Source organism: Schistocerca gregaria, chromosome 3 (genome assembly GCF_023897955.1).
Source record: "Schistocerca gregaria isolate iqSchGreg1 chromosome 3, iqSchGreg1.2, whole genome shotgun sequence".
Classification (NCBI taxonomy): Eukaryota; Metazoa; Arthropoda; class Insecta; order Orthoptera; family Acrididae; genus Schistocerca; species Schistocerca gregaria.
Window position 1 is genome coordinate 627,571,172 of NC_064922.1, and position 7,607 is coordinate 627,578,778.

Genomic DNA, 7,607 nt, shown 5'->3' on the forward strand with positions numbered 1-7,607 from the left:
CGTGGTCGTGCGGTAGCGTTCTCGCTTCCCACGCCCGGGTTCCCGGGTTCGATTCCCGGCGGGGTCAGGGATTTTCTCTGCCTCGTGATGGCTGGGTGTTGTGTGATGTCCTTAGGTTAGTTAGGTTTAAGTAGTTCTAAGTTCTAGGGGACTGATGACCATAGATGTTAAGTCCCATAGTGCTCAGAGCCATTTGAACCATTTTTAAATAATTAATAATCACTTGAAGACATCACGCCAATACCTTGACAGTGGCCTCTGACGAGGAAGAGTGTGCACGAGTTTTTCACGTATGGCCGTATTCAGCCGAAGCCTCTTATTGAAAACTAGATCACGTACAGCTTCCAAACTGCAATGACAGTAATGTCTACGCTTCATCTGTTCTTCCTAATAGTCACAGACATCGTCTGTGGGAGAAAGATTGGACGATTTTGTGAGTCAGTCGGGGTAGAGATTGGGCGCCTGAGTGTTTGTCAAACCAGGAAGGCATGCATGCAGTGCTGTGAACATGATTGTAGTCATCTTGACGGCATCTTGCTGTATATAAATGTGCTAAAGGAGACTCAATAAAATAGTCGTCTAGAATGTTTAAATAAACATCCTGATTCATGAAACTTCCTGTCAGATTAAAACTGTGTGCCGGGCCGAGACTCGAACTCGGGACCTTTGCCTTTCGCGGGCAAGCGCTCTACCAGCTGAGCTACCCAAACACAACTCACGCTCCGTCTTCACAGCTTCAGTTCTGCCAGTGCCTCGTCTCCTACATTCCAAACTTTCCAGTGAAAGGCAAAGGTCCCGAGTTCGAGTTTCGGTCCGGCACACAGCTTGAATCTGCCAGGAAGTTTCACGTCAACGCACACTCCGCTGCAGAGTGAAAATCTAATTCTGGACCCTAGTTCATGTTCGTGGTAAACTAAATGATGTGCCTAAGTCATGGCAGGAAGAACATCACCGAATCATCATAGAACCACCTTTGCCTCAAACTGCACTCTCCAGACATTGAGGGTTAAACACTTCGTTCGAAAGTCGATGCCCTTAATACCTTGCTTCATTTGAAGACAGGGAAAAATTACGTTTCGGCGCACCACACTACGAACCTCCGCTGAACTGCTGGCCAATTTTGGTGCTGTTATCCCACTGAAGACATGTAGCTTTATGTGACACCGTGAGTTATGGTCTACTGCGAGGTGCCCCACTACAAACGCCCATCGTGGGCAGTTCCATTCACAGTGTTAGCGTGGAATCTGTTTCACAAGGAGCTGCATTCACTGACAGCAGCAATTTCTGTTAGGTTTCAAACCGATTGTCACTCACCATGCATGACACCCGTATTTGAGTTGTTTCTGTTAAGATGGGTTTACAACCAGTATTATTACATGGTATTACACGGCTGCAAGTGGTACACTATGAAAAGGTGAATAGTAATGGGCTAGGTGTGAACTGGAATTTGCTGGAGAAGGACGTGCTATGGTAGTCCGTGCAGGGGTGGTACTTGCACTGTGAGTGGGGTGTAGAGGAAAACGCATGGGCCTAGTAAGCAGAAGACTCGGGTACGGATCTCGGTGCTGGTACAAATTTTAATCCATTCATGCATCCTAAACAATTATCGTAGATAAAGGTGAGAGCCAATAGGTCTCAGGAGCAGCAATTGTATATGATTGGCACACAATTGCACGCCAACATCGCCCACAGAACGCTTCGATACACCAAAAGATCAGGCGACTTCATTCACGGTGTGCTCTTGGCCACGTCTAAAGGTGGTAACTGTTTCTGCCATTTTGTCACCTCCTCGCGATTACACGTTTCACTGCGCTAACCGCATACAATCGACTGGTACATATGTGCATCTTGACTGCCATGATGTAAGTCAGCGGTGGAGGGCCACATGATTGCCTGGTAGCAGTTCTGATCCATCTACTGCGCTCCAAAGCGGCCAATGTGCTGTTTCTGGAGGGGTAAGTATTTGGTATACAAAGTGTGTTTTTTTTTAAGCAAATACTGTTCTGAAATAAATATAAAACATGTAGACTTTTCTTAGTTGTTTTCATAAGTGCCTATACATAATTCTCACCATTATTAAGGCGCTTATTGCATCCTACAAACAGCTTTTGAACACCTTCATCGTAGAAATCTGTCACCTGATTAGACAACTGTGGAGTGCGTACTGTAGGACCTTCGGTACACACACCATCAGTTTATTTGACTTGTCGCTCTAACGAAGTAGGCGAGTGTCAGCAATATGTCTCGTGGTCTTATCGTGGCGTGTTTATCTTCTGTCATTAGGTCAGACGATAGAAATGCCACTTGCATGCTTAGAGTAGCAGATTGACAGTGACCAACTTTAAACAGAACTTGATTAATTTTCACACGCATTTATTAAAACAATAACAAGCATAAACATTACGTAACTTGAGTCTGGATGCTATTTACAATTGACAGTCTGAAGTTTCTTTGGTCTTGGTACGTTAATCTTATTCTCACATATCTCTGATACTTGACAAAGTGTCTATACATTTATCTTCATGGCTATCTACAGGAATATGATAATCATATTAGGTGCAGACTGAAACTTGACTATAGACTGGTACAGACTAATGCAGACTGGTACAGACTGGTGCGGTGCAGACAAATGCAAACTGACCAATCGGAGGTCTGTACACTCGTTATAATACCTCGCGCATTCAGGTATCACTGCGCGAGCGTGATCCGTGAGGAGAAAAGGTTTTATGTTAGCAGCAATCTCTTTGGCTGCGTTACATATTAATACGTGGATCGGCGGAAGCAGCATTTGGTCCGTCTCTAAGGCAGCGCCACCTCGTAGTGCGGAGATGGACGAGCGCTGCGCCTGCGCTGTTGTGCTTAGTGGGGCCGCTCTAGTGGGAAATTTGTGTACGTTCTAACTACACAGAACTATGTACACAACAACAACCATTGCAACACAGTAGTTTTGACACCTTCATCATCTATATAAATAATTGGCGCATGTTCTTTCAGATATGTCTGAAAGAACAGACACCACATATTGACATAACTGATTCACTTGGATGGATAATGGATCCACCTCTTCAATGCTTATGCGCAAGTACATCGGACCTCCTGCAGCAATCTCAGAGTAGCGATTATGGAGGAAATGGACAGCGACTGTTGATAGGTGGTGCTCGGTGGGAATATTGGTCGGTCTTGAGGCGTGCTGAGATAGTCCGCGCAGTTGCGGTAATACTGCCCCCGATGGCGCAGCCGGGAACGCACCTACCTCGTAAGCAGGAGATCCTGGGTTCGAATTCCGGGCTAGTACTCATTTTCGATCATCGCCGCCAATTCTGCTTAGTGTCCCGATGCACATGTCATCAGTAATCCCTTCCCTTCCCGTTCCTTTCTCCCCCCTCCCCCACCACCTTCAATTTACTTATGACTTTCATCATCGTCATGGTGCTGGCCAACCAGACACTTCTTCAAATGCAGGAACACCTGGTAGTCACTGGGCGCTATATCTGGGCTGTAAGGAAGGTGATGAGGTTGTTCCCAGCCACATGATCCGATCAGCTGTTGAGCTGTACTGGTCGCGTGTTGGTGGGCATTGTCGTGAAGCAAAACGATTCCCCTACTCAGAATGACACACCTTCTGTTTTTGATTACATGGCCCAGTTTTTTTAATGCCTCACGCACTAAATAGTAGAATTTATCGTTTCACCATGAGGCAAAAAACCCACAAGCGACACCCCCTTCCTGTCCTTGGGTGATATAGAATGCAGCCATTCCATGGATTACTGCTTTGACTGAGGGGTAGCTACCCACATTTCATCGCCTATCACAACTCGGCTTAACCCCTTAATACCTGAATAAATCTCTAAATGAAATAAAAAATCGTTGTGTCTTGGAGGTACCCGAAACACTGAAGAGAATGTGTTGGTAGCTTGATGTAGAATCAGCACCTGCCGGCAATGGCGTTCAAGAACAGATAACCTTCGAATTTCTAAAACAGCATAGGTGGAATTCGCAGCACATTAAGGGATTAAAAACTCGTCTTCTTCTCCACTCCACCTCTCTAGGAAAGTCAAAAAATTAGCTAAATGTTTGTTTTTGTGCTCGTCAGTCAGTATTTTCGCTACCTAACATCAGCACAATTTTCGATAATTTCATTGTTCTGTAACAACTGCGTTAAGCACACTTCTTGACACTCCAGCAACCTCATCACAAACGCTGAAATCGTAAAGCGATGTTCTCTCTCACTTCTTCATCAACTTTCTGCACAAAATCGTTAATAATGACCGAATGTCACGTCACGATGCAAATTCGTGCGGACATCTTTAAAACCTCTCACCCATTTCGTTAATATCCCAGACCTCATAGTGTTTTCTCCATACACTCCCCTGACTTGACGACGAATTTCAGCCACTTTTGCGCCTTTAGCACTAAGAAAACGAATCACAGCGCTTTTTTCACAGTCGACAGGATTCTCACTCGGAAGAGGCATGTCAAATATTCACGAACAAACGTAAAAACCCCAGAACACTCTGTAAAGGCGTCTGTTGCTTGCTCCAAATGCCGACGGCGGTGCTGCAGCGGCGAAATTCCAGAACGGTACTTACTTTAAAAACATGGCTCGAAGTGTATCATCCGTAAAATTTAGTATCTATTGTTTTCGAAATATAACTGACATTTTGATACGAAACGACAGATATTCGTAGCAAACCGAGCTTCTATAAGCAGATATTGTAAATGAAATTCGAACTAGGGAACTTATAGCTTGCTTTTGACATCCACATCTGTCTATTTATATCCAACAGTTCACCCCCGTAGCGGAGTGGTCAGCGTAGATGGCTGTGATGCGGTTGATCCGGACCCAATTCCTGGTACTGCCGAGGATTTTTCCTTGGTGGGACAAATGGAACGAGGTGCACTCAGCGTGGTGAAGCTGACTAAGGAGCTACAGTACTTGAATGACAAGTAGTGGCTCCACGGTCTGGGAAAACGGCCGAGAAAGTCGTGTGCTGACCACATTCTCCAACATACCGACTCCTCGTGACTCTGCAATGCAGAGGATGACACGACAGCCAGTCGACATTCCTCGGGTCTTCAAGGCCTGGATGAGGAGCTCGTTTTTGAACACGAGTAGCAAATACCATGGTGGCAGACCAACATGCAGACACTCGTATGTGACAAGAGTGACAAGAGAACTTGATGAAAGATGCTAAGTGTGTAGCTGGACTGACTTCAGAAACTCAGCAACTGATGTAACAAATTTCGTCGAGAGTAACGGTAATGTTCCTCATTAATAAAACTTCGAACTGTTTAACGCTACGCGGTATATGTCCAAGGTTTACAGTTTTCAGTAACGTTGAACAATAACACTGTTGTGTGATTCTTCAGTTTCTTACGGTGTACTTCATGCCGAAATAGTTCACGGGTGAATATTTCGAAATAACGTTGTCACCGACAAGGGAAACTTGATACGAAATCTTGGCACTATAGAAAATGCTAAATAGTGTTCACGTCAGGTGCTTGTATTAACCTGAAAATATTCTGACTTTATGAATAGGGATGCTATCATCTAGTACCAAGGCTCTCTTGTTATAGAAAGAAGTTCTGCAACATAGGAATCACATGATCACCTGAAACTTGACATAATTCTTGTTATTGTTTGTGATTGAAAAACTGTGTCAGCATCAACCAAATGCCATGAACTATTTATTTTTATTTTATTCATTTATTTATTGTTCCGTGGGACCAAATTAAGGAGAAGTCTCCATGGTCATGGAACGAGTCAATACATGAAATTATAACACTATATTAGAAACAGATAAAATGAAATATAAAAAAAAACATATTCAGGTGACAAGTCGTAAATTTAAATAAAGAAAATCAACAATGTAACACTGGAATTTGCTTAATTTTTTAGCTCTTCAAGGAGCTCCTCGACAGAATAGAAGGAGTGAGTCATGAGGAAACTCTTCAGTTTAGACTTAAAAGAGTTTGGGCTACTGCTAAGATTTTTGTGTTCTTGTGGTATCTTATTGAAAATGGATGCAGCAGAATACTGCACTCCTTTCTGCACAAGAGTCAAGGAAGTGCATTCCACATACAGATTGGATTTCTGCCTAGTATTAACTGAGTGAAAGCTGCTAACTCTTGGGAATAGTCTAATATTGGTAACAACAAACGACATTAAAGAAAATATATACTGTGAGGGAAATGTCAGAATTCCCAGACTATTGAATAGGGGTCGACAAGAGGTTCTCGAACTTACACCACATATAGCTCTAACAGCCCGTTTTTGAGCCAAAAATGCCCTTTTTGAATCAGAAGAATTACCCCAAAAAACAATACCATACGACATAAGCGTATGAAAATATACGAAGTAGACTACTTTTCGTGTTGAAGTGCCACTTATTTCAGATACTGTTCTAATGGTAAATAAAGCAGCATTTAGTTTCTGAACAAGATCCTGAACATAGGCTTTACACAACAGCTTACTATCTATCCGAAAGCCTAGGAACTTTAACTGTTCCGTCTCGCTTATAATATGCCCATTCTGTCTGATCAAAATATCGGTTCTTGTTGAATTGTGGGTTAGAAACTGTAAAAACTGAGTCTTACTGTGATTTAACATCAAATTATTTTCCACAAGCCACGAACTTATTTCATGAACTACGTTATTTGATACTGTTTCAATATTACACACAAGATCCTTCACTATCAAGCTGGTGTCATCAGCAAACAGAAATATTTTTGAATCACCTGTAATACTAGAAGGCATATCATTTATATAAATAAGAAACAGCAGTGGCCACAGCACCGACCCTTGGGGAACGCCCCACTTAACAGTGCCCCATTAGAACTGAACATCACTACCACTCTCAATATTGCGGACAATTACCTTCTGCTTTCTGTTCTTAAAGTAAGAGGCGAACCAATTGTAAGCTACTCCCCTTACTCCATAATGGTCCAACTTCTGCAGTAATATTTTGTGGTCAACACAGCCAAAAGCCTTCGTTAAATCAAAGAAAATATCTAGCGTTCGCAACCTTTTATTTAATCCGTCCAAAACCTCACAGAGAAAACAGAATATAGCATCTTCAGTTGTTAAACCATTTCTAAAACCAAACTGAACATTTGACAGCAAATTACGAGGGTCAGTCAAAAAGTAATGCCTCCTATTTGTTTTTCTACATTTAATTGTCAGGAAATTTAAATGCAATTACATAGGTTGAAAACCACAACATTGACGATCATTTTGCCATTTTTCAATGTAATCTCCGCCCATCTCTACAGTTTTGGTCCATCTTTGAACAAGGGCATGTATCCCAGCACGGTAAAAATCACAGCTCTGCTTCCTAAGCCATTGACGCACGGATGTTTTGACGGCCTCCTCATCTTCCAAATGAATCCCACGATGAGCTTCTTTTAGTGGCCCGAACAGATGGAAGTCTGATGGTGCCAGGTCAGGGCTGTATGGGGGATGAGGCAAAACGTCCCATCCAATTTTGACAATCTCGTCAGAGGTGTGACGACTGGTGTGTGGTCTTGCATTGTCATGCAAAAGAAGAACATCTGCCATTGATTTTGTTGGGCGAACTCGCTGAAGACGTGCTTTAAGTTTTTTGAGG

General features: G+C 43.0%; 1 non-coding gene across 1 annotated transcript; it reads right to left on the reverse strand.

The window, feature by feature from the left end:
• Positions 1-635: 635 nt before the first annotated feature.
• Positions 636-710, reverse strand: Trnas-cga (transfer RNA serine (anticodon CGA)). The gene has a single exon. It is a non-coding gene; the product is annotated as a tRNA-Ser (tRNA).
• Positions 711-7,607: the final 6,897 nt, after the last annotated feature.